The sequence below is a fragment of the Anser anser genome (assembly GCF_964211835.1).
Source record: "Anser anser genome assembly, chromosome: 5".
Taxonomy (NCBI): domain Eukaryota; kingdom Metazoa; phylum Chordata; class Aves; order Anseriformes; family Anatidae; genus Anser; species Anser anser.
The window spans coordinates 5,116,081-5,135,310 of record NC_139725.1 but is presented as its reverse complement, the minus strand read 5'-3'; the positions used below and the strand labels follow the sequence as shown (position 1 = coordinate 5,135,310).

The 19,230-nt window shown below is 35.9% G+C and overlaps 1 protein-coding gene across 1 annotated transcript in view; it reads right to left on the bottom strand.

The window, feature by feature from the left end:
- Nucleotides 1-19,230, bottom strand: part of INSC (INSC spindle orientation adaptor protein) — a 510,527-nt gene that overhangs the window by 109,568 nt on the left and 381,729 nt on the right. The window contains exon 30 of the mRNA XM_083840240.1: nucleotides 12,681-12,764. The gene's annotated coding sequence lies outside the window, so the exon portion shown is untranslated. The remainder of the gene's footprint in view (nucleotides 1-12,680; nucleotides 12,765-19,230) is intronic.

The following is a 19,230-nucleotide window of genomic DNA, read 5'->3' as shown; positions in this document are numbered from 1 at the left end:
GAAGCAACAATAGAATACAAGCAAAACTAGCAGCACAGCAGTTTTATCTCCACTGAATATACGAGAAATTTATTCAGCAAATATGCAGCCACTACATAATTTCATCCCTCACATCAAATCCCAACATCTTAGGGCAATGATAGACCTGCCAGCACATCCTAATCAAATACCAGTGGTCTCCTAGCATGAGGCGATTGTATTATCCCCTCTTCAGCAGGAATGTTCCTGCATGAAGAAGATTATGGACCTTATGAAATTTGGGAAGCACAATACACACTGAGGACTATGCTGTACTCACAAATCAGAGCTCACTTTGACTATCACACATCATCTATGTGCTTATTGTTAATAATTTGAATAATCTTACTAAAAAATAAAACCCAAACTATCTTAGTGTCCTGAGCCTCTCTCCTCAGAAGTGAACTATTAATTAATTGAAACAGTAATCCTTCCACAAAACTGTATGTTTAGCTTTTCATTTCATTATCTCCTATTTATTGATTTTCCCTGAACTTCCCTGGAAAATTATTGAACGTCCCTGAACCAGTCATATAATTCTGTATAAAATTTGTAGATATCAAATCATGTCTTTACTGGCTTGCCTAAAACTTATTTTGGAAATTGTTGATGGATGAAAAACTGAACATGAGCCAACAATATGTGTTTGAAGCCCAGAAAGCCAAGAATATCTTGGGCTGCATCAAAAGAAGTATGTCCAGCAGGTTGATGGAGGTGATTCTCCCCCTCTACTCTACTCTTGTGAGACCTCATGTGGAATACTGTGTTCAGCTCTGGTGTACCCAGCCGTAAGAAAGACATGGACCTGTTGGAGTGAGTCCAGAGGAGGGCTCTGATGACAACCAGTGGGCTGGAGCAGCTCCCTAGTGAAGGAAGGCTGAGAGAGGTGGGGTTGTTCAGAGAAGAGAAAGCTCTGGGAAATCTTATAACAGCCTTCCAGTATTTGAAGGGGCCCTACAGAAAAGATGAGGAGGGACTCTTTATCAGGGAGTGTAGTAACAGGACAAAGGGTAATTGTTTTAAACTAAAAAGGGTAGATTTAGATCAGACATTCTTTAAGAATTCTTTAAAGAAATTCTTTACTATGAGGCACCACCCTCATAGTGGTCCGGGCCCATGAGGCCCTGGAACAGGTTGCCCAGAGAAGCTCTGGGTGCCCCATCCCTGGAGGTGTTCAAGGCCAGGCTGGGCGGGGATTTGAGCAACCTGATCTAGTGGGAGGTGTCCCTGCCCGTGGCAGGGGGGTTGGAACTAGACGATCTTTAATGTCTCTTCCAACTCGAACCATTCCATGATTCTATGATCACTGAGATTTAGTCATGACCAAAGATACTATATGGAGAGCATATGTTTACATCAAAGTCATCTGAGTGTGAAGTCTTTGTACGTTTGTAGTACATATGGTATATTTCACTAAAGGGTCAGGAAGTTCTTGCACAGATTAAATGATACAGTCTGAAGATGAGAATTTCACTTCTGTAACTAGTTTGTCTACCTGAGTAAAACAGATTCAGCAGACTTCACTAGAACAATAATTTGACCAACTGACAAGAAAGAAAATGAGGTAAAAAGTAGTAAAACATAGGGCACTAGTCTAAAAAGCTCTATATCTTTGGAATATCCTTAATTAGATCACTGAAGGGAGCACTCATCATAGAGCCTTTAATGACCAACTTGTGGAGCAAACTACTACAATTTATTCATGTTAACCACAGTTTTAAACACATGGCGTTTACATAACCAATATTAACTGTATTTCCACTGAAGTGCCAACATGAGGAAAACATGGTTTCCTAATGAAACAGTCTACGAATCCATTCCCATTTTGCTACTGCTTATTAGGAATTGTTTTAAACAAACAATCCAAAGATCCTTTCAATATTGCTTGGCTTCATCTTGCAATGTACGTAACCCTAAAGGTTTCTTAAGGATGGGTGTTGTTCATTGATTTCAACAAGACATCCGCTTAGTTCAGTATTAAGTAGTTTAACCCACGTGCAGAAATATAAGTTTCTTCCCAGTATCTTTAATGTGCATCTGCCTGGAGCTCCTACCAGGACATCATGTTCCATTAATTCCTTATCTTTTATGCTTATACACTTTAAAAGGTAAGCTTTTAGTTGCTAATACTAACACCTCTGAATTATCCCACTAATAAAAAGATGCAGTATAACTTGTTTGTATATTCAGTGGCCATTATATGACAATGCCTTTCATGTAGATCTTGTGTACTGTGAATTTAAACTGTGTGTTTATGAATGAAAAACTGCCGTCTTTGTACGCCTGGCCTATCATTTTAAAACTTAGTAATCTTTGTTAGTATCAAATCTTTCTTTACCCATGCTTGTAAACCAAGTTTCTCATTAAATAGAAGCAGAAAACTGAGTCATTGACAAATCCATAATTTATCATACTAAAAATAAATGCTTAATACATTATGCAACTTACTAGATAATTTAGTGACTATCGTACAAGATAATAGTTGTATAATAGTAGATTTTTAACATATATGCACCTTTAGAATTACAACAAATCCTGTAAAAGTTAAGGATAGCCTGCATGGAGTATATCAACTCTGCTCAGCAACAGATTTTGCTCATTAATGACTAATTACACTCCATTTTAAGAACTCACATAATTTAATTATTTAAGAATCTTGCAGTATGTTCACTACAAAGCAGCAATATTCGTAATTCCAATTTTGCATTATCTTTGAAGTGTATGCAGTTAAAAAATATATTACAGTGAAATAAATGAAAATATATTGCCAAGAAGTCTCTACTCACCCCAATCCAAAAAAAAACACATTTTCCCTCATTAATTTTATTTAGCCGTTCTGCTGCCTGCAGACAAGCAATCAATGTCCAACAAGAAACTATGGATTATAGATGTACATCATGTAGTCTGTCTATTCACTGTGAGTTAACAGAATACCTCTATAAGATGCATCTTAAAAATGCATGCACAACTATTAAAAACTTAATTTTCTCATTTCACTTTTGCTGTGCATATGTACGCAAAAATGGTTCTATTAGATTCATTTGCCTTTTTTAATGTTTTGATCTTTGTTTTTTAAAACTTGGAATGGACATACAGAAACTTTCTCTTTTTTGATTTCAGGAATTTTACCTGGCAAATGATATAATATTGAAGTATCTAGCAGGCTGTCTGAAGACCTCTGTAGGCTATTTTGGGGGTAAGAAACATGCCGTATTATTCTGCAACATCAGAAGTGAAAAATGCACTGTTACAGTGATTGACAATGCGGCTAGCATTTTATACAACATTAATCTAAAAGTATAGACAGAGAGGCAGCCATTCACTTACTTTTCAAAATGTTAACCACATAATTGTACTTTCTTACACAACAGGAGGGATTCCTGAGGGCATCTTTCCATTTAAAAGTATTTCAATGGATTTAGATGCTTCTGCTTACTCCCTAATGGAAGTCATGGAGGTCACAAAACCATAAAATAGAATTTGGGACTTTAAGTTTAGAGAGGTCCACACACAGCATAGGAGGTTAGCTACATATTTTTTTCAGTTCAATAGAAAGTTTCACCAACCATGCCACCAAGATCTACATACTTTTAACCTAAGTACCCATTTGTATGATCTTTTTTTTTTAGTTAAGAGATGCCTTTGCTCTGATCCTCAGAGTTTCTCCCTGTGTCTGTCAAATATCAAAATGGGAAAAGCTGCCCACATTCCTAATAATTTTTACCTGTCTTACCAGAACAATATTCTCTTGTGCTAGAAAAGAGGACATGTCTTCAGACATAAAGGAAAAAACAGATCCATGCTGATTTTCCTATCCTGTAATCTTTCCTGCAGCAGAACAGCCAGTGATACACAGGATCATTTGACCACTCACACGTTTGGCCAAATACGTCAGTAGTGACATATCGAGAATTTACAAAGCTTATTTTAACTTTTATTGGTCATGACAACTGCCATGCAGACAAGGGAAATGCCATTTCCTTTTGAAGGACATCCAGAATGCATCCTCTGTAGCAATATTTACCCCGTCAACGTATTGGCTTCACAATTAACTATTTGCTTATGCTAAGCCCAAGTAGCTCCAAGGAGCATGTAGTATCTTGCTGAAGTTTCAGCCAAACTTGTATCCATTTAAATATCAAAATAAAATAGGCATATATTGAATGGGAGACAGAGATGAATATTTTGGGCATGATTTCCCAGTGATGTTGGCCATAAATGTATCCAGAAATCAAAATGCAGTAACGAAAACTAACCTTTGTAAAAAGATCTATCAGTCCTGCATTTCCACATGTGCCTGTGCTTGCATCTTATTCCCATATTACAAAAAAGCACTAGCGGCCTCCTGAGTCCTTTACTTTAAAGCCTTCACTGTTAAATGACCCTGCTCTGAAATAATTGTGTCTATTATATGTAACTTTAAATACTGTCTTTTTAAGTCATGAGTATATCACTTAAATACCTTTAAAAAAAATTTTATTGCACTGTGCAGATGCATTCATCTTTTCTGCCAATCCCTTACTATCAAATCCTTTTACTGTTCTTTGTCGTTAAACCAAATATAGTGCTACATTGTCTGCCCTTACACACATTACTGCTGGATAAAGCCCTTAGTTCCCTAGACTAAATCTGTGCTGTTCTCTGCCCCGGTTTCTCAATGCTATCTCATTGCAACAGCTCACATTGAAAGCACACTATTCCCACACCCACCAACACAGCTCTTGGGATAAGAACCACACCATTGATACAGTGTGTATTCTTTTCCATAGGTTCCCACCAGCATGTCGCTAACAATTTCCTGGGCCTTATCAAAAAAAAAAAAAAAGAAAAAAAATAGGAAGAAAGGGGAAAAAGCCTTTGAAAAGTGGAAACAAAGAATCAGACTCCATTGTTCTACTTTCACTGCCATAATCTGTGTTTTCCATCATCCTACATGTAGAGACTACAAACATCACTTAATACAGATACCCCAATCAACAATTTACTGTGGACAGTTATTGTTCAGTATCTCTAATCTTTCATCTTAGTCGTGGTTTTCAAATCATCCTTTTCATTTCCTTTCAGCAGCCTGAATTGAGTTGAACCCCATCCCCCTGCCTCCCCCCAAAACCTTTTCCTTTGCCTGTCAGCATGAGAAACAACTGAGTCAGTTTCAAACTTTGGACTTGATTCATGCAAGCGAAACATACAGATCACATGAGTTAGCTACGGAAATTACTCAGAAACAAAGTGTGGAGCATGCCACTTTGATTAAGTGTACAACTGGGATCCCTTACTTCTCAGCATGAGGCTTTTCCCCTGAGCAAAACTGAGGGCTTGTCAACCACACAAGAAAAATACTGGTAAAGGAAAACTAAAAAAAAAAAAAAATCTTGGCTATTTTGCAGAAAATTATTTAAAAAAATAAAAATAAAAAGGGGGTCCTTTCTTTCTTCTTTTCTCTTCTGTTTTTTTTTTTTTTTTTTTTTTTTTTTTTTTTTTTTTGAGAAAAGACCCCCTATTAAACATAAGCTCACCCCAGGGGACATTTTGTGGTTCAGTCATCCTTTACAGGCCCTAATTTATTTCATTATTCAATACATTGGACACACTTAGAACTGAAGTGATATAAAGCAATAATAACATGCACAGTAGTCCTTTAAGAAACACCGGCCTTTCTTACAAAAACAGTAGTAGGCAATGTGTTTAAAACCAGTGATGTCAATTCTGTTCCTGAGACTGACACTGACTTGCTGTGTAAACATGGCAAGGCAATTTAACCCCCTGTGACTACATTTCCTCATCTACGAGTCGCCCTACTAATACATAACAACAACTTGTTTATACAGTTCTTATGAGGACTATTTAATATTTGAGGGATGCTCTGAGATAAAGTGACTGTGATAATGAGCTTCTCCTGTCATGTGGTCTGGGCATTCTGCAAGGGAAGTGTACACTTAGACTGGAATATTCAGATTGTTATATCTCACCATTGAAATCCTAAGTCCTGTAACTGTCAAAATATCTACTGGAACTGTATTAATATGAGAACAACAACAACAAAAAACCTACGTTATTTTTATCTTAAAAATTCGAACTAAAAACATTAATAAATGCTAGATTTTTCAAACAGCAATGGAACTTACGAATACCAAAATTCTAATACAATTAATGCTGTTTACTTTCCTTGGTAGTTTTGGGAAATCTTCCCCTGCAAATTGTTTAAAATAGGCAGGAAAAAAAATAAAAATGGTGTTTTTTCTCATGAGCTAGTTTTATCATATTTTTTGTGTGCTTTTCCACTCAGATATAGAGGTGTACACACACACCCTAAACACAGGAATAACTTCTGAACTGTGGGTTGTTCACACCATCTTAAACTATTTGCTGTTTAGTGTCAATGAGATTTAACAGTCAATGAGTTATGGAGTCAAATGTGTTCTTTTTGTTCAGAGGTATGAAATGTCCAGGGGAAGATTCTAACACCTCATTAACTTTGTTTTGTGTTTCCACTCTCCTTGACACCATTTTTGAAGGGAAGCCTTAATATTACAACAGGAGGTGAAATGGCACCATTGTCGAAAGGGAATAGGAGATAGAATTAATGGGGGAAAGATAGGAAATAAAGTTTCCATTGCCTTCTCCGCATTATATGCTAAAATTTCAAGAAAGACGAGGGAGAATGACAATGACTCAGATGTAGCTATGATTCCCATGGACTGCTCTTACCATACAGAGCAAAGGGTGATAAAAGAAATTTTGTTTCCCATGTTTTAAGCTGGTACAGGAGTACTGGAACCTTTATGTGGCTACTAAGATCAATCAAATTTAAAAATACTGCAGACTTTGTCAGAATGTCACAATTGGAAGCTTGGGCAAAATTACTGAACACATTTCAAAATGTGTATTTTCACATATCCATAAAGACAGCTCAATTCTGAAAGGTACTCAGCAGTTGCCACCACGATCTTCAAGTGCTGTCCTGAATGTTCCCCAGTTGTTACAGCCTGTTTTACTGACGGATGTTTAGAAACTTTAGCTAACTAAGCTGGACAAGCTTGGTCCCTGTAAATAAAAATCCATGCTCAGTATCACTTTGATAAAGTTTAGTCCCAGTTCAGAGGCACCCGTGCTTCTACTTATAAATTGCTTATATTTCTTTGGCAGAAATCTTATCTAGGTGTAAAAAGTATTAAGTATGCATATAAAGCATGACATTATTATACCAGTAATATAAGGCTGAATAAAAACACACAGTGTAAGAAGGCTTCTGCAGTACTTTTATACTCCATTTCCAATAACAGAATCATCTAAATCTGTTAACTGAAAAACATTATAAAATCCCCACTCAATTCCATATATGTGTTTTGTGTTTGTACGTAACTTCAAACTGAGAATGAAATGATTCATTTGTCTTTGAATCTCAGAGTGACTCATAACATTAGTTAATCACAAGTCACACACTATTGCATATATATGTATTTCCCCATAGCCAAGATTCTCAACTGTTGAAAGTACTGGCACAGAACTGTACATGCTAGGACATGTGAAGAAAGGCAAAAATAGCATGTTTGGTGGGTCACATAATGGGTGTGCATGTACATGCGTTAAGCAACACGGTCAAGGGTGCTTGTGTGTGTGTGTATGCACACGTGTGTGTACACGTGAGCCAGATCAAGTGACAGGAGAGGATGTAGGGTGTAAGGCTACTGAGGAACAAACTTTCTTGCCAGGCTTTGTTCTGTGTGCATCTTCCTAGGAGAAACATCCCCCACAGCAGCAGAGCACTGATACCCACGTCTTGCTGGATGTTACGTGTAACATGCTCTTAACTGGCACTGACAAATGGATTCTGCAGACACACAGAAATCACCAAGTTTTTCAGGCAGTGTATATGAGATTGGTGCCAAGAGGAGGAGTACAAGCCAGAGGACAAGTGAGTGAGTCTCACACTAGAAGTACGGGACCTGGTGTGCCTACATGTCAGCTGTATGCTGAGCTGGTGCTAACTACTTCTGCCCAGTTCATCTCATTTTTCCAAAGATGCTGCCCACACATTTGTGTCTTCTTCCTATATTTTCTGCTCTATGTGTGAAACCAATGTCAGTTTCTGTGCCTTCTCTGATGCAGTACACTTTCTGCTTAGAAGGATTTTTAAAATCCATCTCTTGCATCTGAGTATTGCTCACTAATCCCTCCCCGGCTCAAAACGCAACATTAAGCTTGAATGTTCTTTCTGTTAATTCTGTGCATAATGTGTATTAAGTAAAGCTTACTCTTTTCAGACACAATCATTTTCCTTCCAGCAACACAGAAAATAATGACAGAAAATGCCCTGCTTTAGATGGCACTTGTAACAAAACATTTCTATAAATGTAACCTATGCAAGCTACAACTTAAAAAACAGCAAAGGCTGCAAAGACTTACTCGTTACTAAACAAATATTTTTAATATTCAAGTCAACTTGAACACTGAGGAAAAAAAAGCAAACCACACTGAATAATTAATGATGCTAACAATACTCTGTGCTATACTTGGCAATGCTATAATAATTGAAAAAATAAAAAACAGATGGAGAAAACCTTAAGAGCATTTCAATTTAGTAAATTGAAGACTAGACTGGACATACAATGCAAACATATTTCAAAGCTAAGTGAAATTTGTAAAGAAATATTACTGAAAGCAAAATTAAGCTCTTGCAATCAAAAATGCTGAATAACAAACAAACTGTGCATTAAAATTCCCGCAGCAAAGGTGACATATGGCAAAACTATAGCTTTACATCTGGTCCTCTAGGCCCATCAGCAAGCATACTCCAGAAATTACAGCAGCAAGCCTCTCAGCTTCCATTTGTTTTATGTGAAGATGCCATGCCCCTGGAATACAGGGCAAAGACACTAGTCACTCCTTTACTGTTTGTACATGTGTTTTCACAGGCAGAAGCCCCGCAGAATCTACTTTCACTTCCGCACAGACAAATATGTTTAAGGCAGCGCTGTGATTGCTTGGATTGCACGCAAACCTAGCGTGCAAAGGGATGTTGCTAAAGTTGCCAAGGTGGGCAACTCAGAGAGCAGGAATTAGAAACAACCACATCTTAGGTAATATTTACTTGACGCTTTTAGTTGCAACATCTCTGGCCGTATAAGGATAAAAACATGCAGAGCTCTATGCTACTGAACCTAAATCATGTCTGATATAACGCTCACTCATTTGATGCCAACTGTGGGGCACTAATGTATAATATTGCAACGTAAAATGTCAACGTATCTTTATAGAAAAGGGAGAGAAAGAGTAGGGTTGAACCACACCTGAAAGTTCAACTTCTGTATTTTGGAACCTTTTGGCCCTACAGTTACAAATGACACATGCATTTCACTAATGATCTATCCTATCATTAACCTAAGGACTGTCTTTCACGTAAATTCAGGGTGCCTCGAACTGTTCATCAACAGAATTCAGAAGTGTTTTGACAGGACTGCCATTGGTTCTCTACCTTTGGAAAATCAAGGTGACATATGCACAGTATCATGGTCACTGTAGGAAGTCCAAACAGCTAGGTTCAGACACAAGAAGAAAACAGCCGAAATTGTTTGGCAATTTTCCAAGTCATTACATGAATATTTGAGTAATTGGATGTATGCTTCACGAGTTGCACATGATCAAAATGAGAAGAACTCATCTGGGCTGACATTTTTACCATGCTTAATTTACACCAGCATTTTCCATAAGGAGCTACTGGCAAGAAGATCTTTAGGCCCCAATCATAGAGGTGGAACCATTGTTCACAGCTCCCCCTTACATGTTTCAAGCTTTTTGTGACTTCCTGCAACTAGATGTCTGTGTTTCAGCTGAAAGACACTAGCCAGTGCATTTATAGCAACTGAAATGGGTTCAATGAGTACAGCCTTTCCAAGACATGCTATTTCCTCAACCCAAAGCCATTCTTATTCACTTTGTTGCTTTTCCTGACACCTTAGCCAACTGTCCTCATCTTTTATCCCCTTCCTATTTATTTCATTTTCAGGGAATCCTCATGTCCTAGATTACAGTGGTAGAAGGCAATTGAAAGTGGGAGCAGAATTAGTTCATTTTATGAAGAGTTTTTCTCAACACTAAAACAGTGGGAATGGCTAAAATACTAAAGCACTAGATTTATGCTAAATAATTGTACATTAATTTACAATGTTCTGTAATGTGATGAAATGGTGTGAAACTAAACTTCCTGATTCAACTCTACTTAATCCAAAAAAGATTTACAAGAATGAAAATAACACCCTATACTTAATTAATTTGAAGTGTTCTGTGCTTAAAAAGCCACAATTAAAAAAAGAAAGAAAAAAACTTTTTTTTTTTTGAGCAGAATACTTTAACAGAGTCCAGAAAGATAAAACATGAGCAAGGTGAAAACCAGTTATATCTGGCAGCAGTAGCTATAGCAGCATATCCACTTCTGTACATAGGAGGAATTTAAAAATTAAAATACGTTGGTATTTGTTACTGTCATAAATGCTGTTGAACTACCCAGTGTTTAAATTAATAATTTAAATGTTTGCCTAATGAACTGGACTTGATTACATTAAGGCATTCTCAATTTATTCTGACAGATCATCTCCTGAATTAGAATACAGAACCAAAATGGTTTATGGATTCCTGGTCAAAGTGTTTACTGAGTGAATATTTTTTCAATGATTAAAAATAGCTCTGTTCTAAAGCAAAACTGCTTAAGAAGCAATGAGTGATAAACTTAGGAAAAACGAAACCTAATAACGAGCAACTGCAGAAAATTCCCGTCTTTACCATCATGTGAGCTCGAAACTGGCAGGGGAAGTAAGTGGCAACAAGAAGTGACAAGTAGTGGAAGAGACATGCTACCTTTGGCAGCTATTAAAAGCAAGTTAAGAGGTTAGAATTGGCTGATATATAACCCTTAAAATCATACAGGAAGAAAACTGGAAGCTAAGAAAAAAAAGGAAAAAAGAATAAGCCGTAGATCCCTGTCATGTTACTAAGAAATCAATGTACAGCTTTGTTTCAAACCAATAACACAGTGAGACAAAGTGAGCCTCAGAACTGTACCTAATCTTTATTATTTTATTAGGCTAGTTCAATCTGTTATTCACTGCACTGAACTGGGCAGCTTGTTTCCTAGGTGGTTTAAGTATTGGACTAAACACCTGACTAAAGTAAGATTTCACTTCATTTCAGAGCAGTTTACAAACATCACAAGACCTTGAAAATGCCATGCAGGTCTTCGATTTTATAAAGGAATGAAAAATTTTCACTAGCCAGAAATGAATTTTCATAATATATGTTAACACTGTTTTCCATCCAGTTATCTGTTTTATCTATATAACAGTGTATTTTTGATCAATCTCTCTCCTTTGAACATTACAGTTCTTATTTTTTTTAACACGTTTAAACATCGAACATGCATACTAGGACTGGGGTGAAGGAAAATTACAAATGGAAAGCGAGGAGATGAGCAACAATCACTCATTAGCCACATTAGTGTTAGGAATGAACATGCCAGTGACATGATTGTAGCTAGGAAGGCAAATGTGGATAGTTTTGATTTTCAGGAAAATTATTTTTTAAAATGATTCTTCAAATATTTTAGATGCAGGGAGGGTAGCAGTAGGACATAAGTATGCAAAACTAAAACAATGCAGAGAGAAAATAATGGCATTAAGAGAAGTCAACTTCATCTCTTGTCTTACCAGTATTTTTTCCCCAAGCTTTGTATTTTTACTGTGTGCTTTTCAGAGAGAACAGCATCCTTATACCTCTGTTAAGTGTTCACAAACTTATGCAACTGTCCACATTAAGTCAAAACAGTGAGTCCTCATTAATTCAATCTTCATGATAGTTTGAGTCATTAAAAAACAAAAAAAAGAAAAAAAGAAAAAAAAAGATTACATTCCAATTTTATCCTTTGTGAACTTTTAGGAGAAAAGGAAAAATGGTGCTAATATTGAGCCACAGCTGTCTTTCCACTACCAGACAAGTAGCCATGTATTCTCATACACATTTAAAAACTGAGATTGCGTAGGGAGGTGGGGAAGTATGCTGGAGAACTTTCTGTACAAGAACATGCCACCTCCTACTCACATTTTCTGTATCATTCATCATTCCCAGCTCTGAGCTTATTGTGGGTTTGCAAAAAGGAAGCTGTTCTCATCATTAATAATTTTCCTAGATATTTTCATCTGCATATTTCTGTGTCCTTGACAAAGAATTCAGTCAGAGCACATCTCTGTCAATACCATGCTGTCAATCTGGATAACTATCATTCAGGATCTGCTAAACTGGTGATGGCTACTCAAATATTTCACTACTGTAAGACACAGTGACAACCATTTCATGGAGACAGAGATTAGGCCAAATTTGGCTCTGGTTGCATTTTATCTCACTGGGGAACCTGACACATGGTGTCTTATCTCTGGCAGACCAAGAAAACAGAGCAGAGAGGCACTGAGAAAGAGATTTGGGTACTGAAAATTCCACAGAGATTTGTACACGTCAGAGCAGAAGAGTTTCAAAGCATAAAAGGTGCAAAACATTTGTGACTTGCATGAGGCCAATTCATAATTTTTAGCCTCTAGGCACTCCCTTACCACTTCTGGGATATTCTCAGACTTTAACTCTTTCTGCTTGTTTGTGCATGGGCAAATTAAGTTTACCTTGCCTTCAAGTCGAGTCTGGAACAGATGTTCTGCTAATGTTCATAGACATTGCAAGCATGAAGAGCTTTTATCTGCAATCATCTATACAAGCAGAAAGATGGCGGTGGGTTAGGAATAGAACCAAAGTTACTTTCCCTAGTTTAATTTATTTACATTAATCTATTAGAAACATATATAATCAGTTATGATTTTTTTTTCTTGAAAGAACTAAACTACATTGTGTTAAAGAGCATCAACTTTTGTCTTCTCCATTACTTGTATTTTTACATATCTCAATATTATACTCAGTTCTTTGACTTGCAGCCCAATTCATCACCACAGTATTTTCCAAACTCTTCCTAATCACCTCAGAAAGAGTGGATTTTTTGAACAGTGATTTTTTGAAAATTTTACACAGTGATCAATCTGAGAAAAAAGCAACAACAAAGAAACAAAAACAAGCAAACAAAAAAAACCCACAATGCTTAACATACAGGGAGCAATGGTTCAGTTAACATTTATTTTAAAGTTAAGAGCTACTTCTGAATGACAAAATTTGTAGCTAACACTGAATGCTATACAATGATTTTTATATTTCCCCCTAAGAAACTTATAATAATTTGGAGACATGCAACATTTTCTATGAAAAAATGAGGAACTCTTGGATGCTTAAAAATAGTAACTTCCAGATTTTAAAAATTGCTAAAATTACTCACAGCAAGAGCAGTCATTTAAGGATTTGTAATGCAGAAACGTTGATGGTAAATCATATGAATAGAAACTAAATATGCATCACTGATAGGTAACCTTTTACTTATAGCAAACAAACAAACAAAAAAATAAGTTTAATCAGACAACAAGAATTCAGTGTATTTAAAAGTATAAGAAAAGCCACAAATAACAACATAGAAAATGGAAAATCTGGATACTTTTTATAGAGAACTTTGACATGTCTTGGGAACTATTGTTCAGCATGAGTGGAGATTTATCACAGAAATGTTTACTATTCAGTTTGCAAGAGGCCAATGCAGTGTTTGTTGCATCTTAACGTACAAGGGTATCAAGGAATAGGACATGCACACGCACACATACAGATATTAATACATGATTTCAACCTTCTATTAGCACAATTTCATTGAGAGCATTCAGTTTATCAGCATAAAACTAGATTAATGCAAAAGTAAATCAAGAAAGTATTACACCACAGTTTAATAGTGTTGATTATTTCCTTTTAGTTTAAATGAAAAATGGGTATTTTTTAATGAAAGTACTGTTACTTTGGGGGTCTAACTTTGGAGTCTTTCCCTTACCAGAATACAAAATAAAGGATGTCTATTGCTTGCAGGATGTGACCTTTATTTCTGGCATATTTTCCATATTAAAAATAAATAAATAAATAAACATTCTAAACAACTCATTATTATTGGTTTTATCAAAATATTCCTCTTATTTTTAATTGTACAGATAGCTAGCTGATGAATAACTACCATTATGAGATTACAATAATCTCATTACTACTGAGTCAATGGCAAAACTCCAGCTGACTTTAAATGAGTCAGCATTTTGCCTGTTCCTGCTGATTTGCTGATATCTATTTGTGGCACAAACTATTCATTCACACAATAGATAACATCTATTAATCAATGGCTAATCATAAAGGTATGATTAGAGAATTAACATCAATAGTACAACTATTTTATTTAGTTTAATGTTTTCTTACTACTTAACTATACAAATTCTTTGGAGAGAGTTTTGCCACATAATCAAACTAAAAAAAAGTGCTGTACAGTTTCAATAGGAGTTTTACTTTGGTTAGTCCCAAAGTCCAAGTCCAGCAGCATGTATGACCAGGTTTTTTAAAGCACTGTGCACTCATTACCTTCCAGCTCCACACTTAGTAATGTTGGAGATTAAAACACGAAACAAAACAAAACAAGAGCTGCTTCTAACTACCGGTGAACTCAAGGTATTTGAGATGTGAGCTGATGGATGACCTGGCACTTCTAAGAGTCTCAGTCTCTGTACATGGAGCTCAAAAAACACTGGCATGGGCTGGTGAAATTTTGTGAATAATCGTGATTATTCATGATTCGTGATTGCTGATTGAGCACTTCTGATAGAAATCAACCAAGCCAGGATTTCAGATATGCAAGAAACAAGAATCAATAAGAAACTAGGCTTAGAGTGTTCTTCTTTGACAGATTTTTTTTCCATCCAACTTCATATTCTCTGTACACTCAAGCTCCCATGTTTTAGGTTTGCAAGGAATGCAAAATCAGAGCTCTGCTGTATTCTTTCCTATTTATCCTCCCACAATCAACCTACTGAAACTCTGCACTGCCATCATGGTGCCTAAACCCTCTCTCAGCCCCCTGTTTTCCATTTCATCAATGACAGTGCTATTTCAAAAGCCAACTCAACACTGAAAAATAATACAAACAATTTACAAAGACATACAAGTAAAACTGAAACGTCTGTTTTCTTCTTTTGTTTGTAAACTGTGTTCAGTATATTCTCGTAGTTTATAAAGACACAATGCAGAACCAAAACTTCTCAGTTTAAGCTTTCAGTTTAGATTTCTTGTGTGGACTCCCCATCATACTTAGTTACAGAAATGTATACTGCACTTGTATCTTCATCTGACTTGATTATCAGTTTAATTTATTTTCATAGCACGTTGCAAAAGCTTCTGCTTGGGCACGACAATTTAGAAATTCTATTTGTCAGTTCCTTTCCGTTTGATATATGCATAACTCAAAAGTAGCAAATACTTGGCCATTTTTTAAGCTTCCCTTAAAAACATGATGGCATCAAAACTGTATATTCTTCACTACCCACTGCCACCTACTGCAGAATTAGGAGCAATGCAAATAGACCTACTTTTGAGAAACTGAAGTTGAATTGTAAATATAAACCAAAATGCTTAGTGTATAATCTATGCAGATATATGCAGCCATATATATGCATTATGGACTTTTTTAGACCTGAATGGAGTAGAATGGTAAGAATAACGAATGGTTAAGCAGTGTTAGCTTAAATGTAAAAGCTAATTTTTTTCTCTGAACAGGTGGCACTTTTTTCCATACATAATTAGTTGTACTGGTTCTAAAACATTTGTATAAATTGTTGGGTTTTGTTTTATGTTTATTTTCCAATTTAAAAATCCTTTGAAGTAGTCACCCTTTCTGTGCTTCTTTAGAATTTAATGCATTTGATCTCTGAAATGCAATTGCAAATGTGAAACTACCCCAGCTGAGAGAGAGGGCTTGTACAGCTGCTCAGCCATGTCTTTTCGGCAGTTGAATTACTTTCTAGGACTTAATGTCAAACAGCAGAGGTTACTTTGGCCCCACATACATGTAATTTTAGGTTTATTTTATGTACTCCAAGAAACTAAAACCAAATTTGCTGAGAGTTAAACAGACAGCAATTTTAAATGCATTTTTAGGTTGTCAGTGTTCCAACTTTATGCTTTCTGAACTGTATCGGTGCAATTAGCATATCTGTCTATTGTAATAATGAAAGCTTATTTCTCTTATAAATTTTTTTTTGGGGAAAATGATTTAAAATGCAAATTGAAATTTTGTGGCAAGATGGGTCTCCCTAGACTTCAAACCTACAATCTATATTATGTCCAATATTATTTTACTCTTCAAAAACATGACAAATTATTTCATTTCCAAGTCAGTACTTTTCTGTAAGAGGTGTATTCTGCCAGATACAAGGACATAAAAGATTTCTGTTTCTGGGCTCTGTGTTGGAGTACATAGCCATTTTGACTTTTTGTAAATGGCTTTGTTTTTAACTGCTTCTCCAGCATAGAAATTTTAAAGGAGATTTTATCTTGCACATTTAAGAAAATGGTATGTCTTATTGCTCCTAACAGTGATCGTCAATCACATGAAGAGTATCTGCATTAAAGCTGCTTCTTGTACTTAATGACTACATGACTACATCACCAGTATCTCAGGTAAGAAATTGCTGTAGACCATAGCCTCTGACTACAATTATTTTTTTTTTTAAATCCTTTAATGTGGAAGATAAATTATTTGTTTGCTTACATAAACAACTAGGTCTTTAAACAATACTTGAAGGGATGAAAAGGATATGTTATAAATACCCTTTTTTAATGTTCATGATTTTATGCTTGTTATGGCTATAGACTCCTACAGGTTAAGAAGTAAATAATCAAAACATTTCTTATATTAAAGATTTAAAAATCAGTATATAAATTCCAGTTGCAATTTCCTCTCAGACTGAGATTTTTGGTTGGACACAAGAAAAAGGAATTATTTGCATGGTATCATGCATGACACTAGTTTTAACTATCAGAATTCTGAGTATGTGGCAGGTACACACTTTTGAGTAAAGAGGTTGTTCTGAACATAAATGTTTCTTCTATTCAACAAAGCAGAACTAGTAAAGACTATTTAATAGATTTGAGTGAGTAATGTTAAGACTACAGTAACTTGAAAGAAACAAGAACATGTACACTAAAGCTTAGTCCCTTTGGGCTCAATGAAAACTTTCCTCTTAACATCAAAGAAATCAGGATTTGGCCTTTATGTCAACATTAACCCCTGTGCCTTAGCTTTCCCACTAGACTAGATCTGCTGAATGCATGTGGTAACAGTATACATCTTTGTGCTCAACACATCAGAAAATTGTAATTTTTACCTAATTGTAAGGTAATGACCTTGCACGAAGCTGGATTAGTTTTAGTTACTGGGGGCATCAAAATAGTCTTGCTTTATATTTTGTATTATTAATTTATTGTATTTTTCACAACACTTCATGTAAAGCAGCATATAATGAGCAATACTGAGTCTACATTCACACAAATAAATGACTGACATACTCAGATTCACAAATTTGCCATCAGGAGGAGTGATGGGTTCCCTTCTCTTTCTGGTGAATATCAGTGGTAAAGGGTTATACATTCCACATAAACATTGTTGGAGTCGCTTGCTATTCTATTGTCCTTTTCATGAAATGTGACTAGAATGGCCAGACCTCAAGACAATCTCCCTCCTTTTCCTTTCTCTTCACAGTCTTCCTCCAGACACACGCCCCACTCCAGAAGCTAAGACTTGGCTTGCCCTGGAGACTTTGGCCTGTTCCCAGTCTCCTAACAACCTTTTCACTCCATCTCTGATTGTTTTATACAGTGTTGTTGTAACAAAATGACTCCTAAAATAAAGCAAAGCAGCTTGGGACGAGGACTGTTTCTGTGGTGGAGTGCAATTGGTGAAGAATTCTTATCCTTACACTGGGAATGGAACTACTCCAAAGGTACACCTTTGTGAATTACACCTTTCTGAAGATCACAGCAGCTTTTTTGTCTGCTCGCTATCAGTGAAAGTAAAATATGATGACTAGTTGTTCTTGTGCAGGTTGTTGCCATTGACTAAGCCAAACATTTTATTCATCCTCAATGGTCAATCAGTGGTTGCAAAGAAGACGTAGGGAAACTCACAGAACACCTTTACAAGTGTGGATAAAGGACTCTATCCCTTTCTTTTTAATTTTTCCCTGGTACCATGGCTATTCACTTGCTCTTAAACCAGCCAATAAGATTCAGATGTATTTCTCAGTTCCATGAACATCTACTGTCTGTGGCATACATTTCTGCCAAGTTTGGCTACTTAGTTTATCCAATTCTTCAAACAAATTTCATCTCTGAAAGAAATTACTATACTCTCTCAAAGCTGAATGAATTTTAACAAGTTTGTCTTTTAAAGAAAATCTGAATGTGTGTTTTACTGCTTTATAATCATCTATAGATATAAATGTTAAAAAAAAAAAAAAGACTTAGAGGGGAAAAAAGCCTTATTACATACCAGTTTAATTTAGATTCAAATGAAATAAATTTTGAATTTACAGTAACAACAAGTCTGCAAAAGTGTTCGTAAGTTTAGCAGAGTTGTTTGAGGATCAAGATAATTACAGTATCCAGGATAACATAAAATATAATGTGCTGGCATCCTATGTCTATTCAGCTAATCTTCATCCCTTGACAGATGTTCAAACACAGTATTTTCATAAACTGACTTAAAAAATGGTAATTCACTTAATAGATATAAACAGCATGATAAAGAACTCGAAGTATATATATATGACCATTTAAATTATATTCCATGCAAAATATCCTTACGAATGCAGTGCAGTCTCAAACGTTTGTGGATTATACTCACAGGAGACGTTAACTAAGTTAAAGATCCAAGCACAGAGGCAGCAAAACAAAATATTTTATGAAACAAACTAATAGAAACTACAGTGTCACCTCTAATAACCAAATGACAATGAGTTTCATTACATTTACTCTTGGATCCTTGCTTCCAAAGGCTTTGGCAATCAAACTGAATTTACCTCCCACATTATTTTGAGGACTTAATTTTGTATACAACCTTACAGCTCTGGGAAGGAATCTGGTACTGTACACGGCCAGGGTATACTGTTATTTTGGGGTCTACATTTCAATTCACAGAACAGCAGCTGCTATTCCAGTTGATACTCTAACATGGAATATCTAGGAATGGGAAAACAGACAATAGGCTTGTCTCCCAGA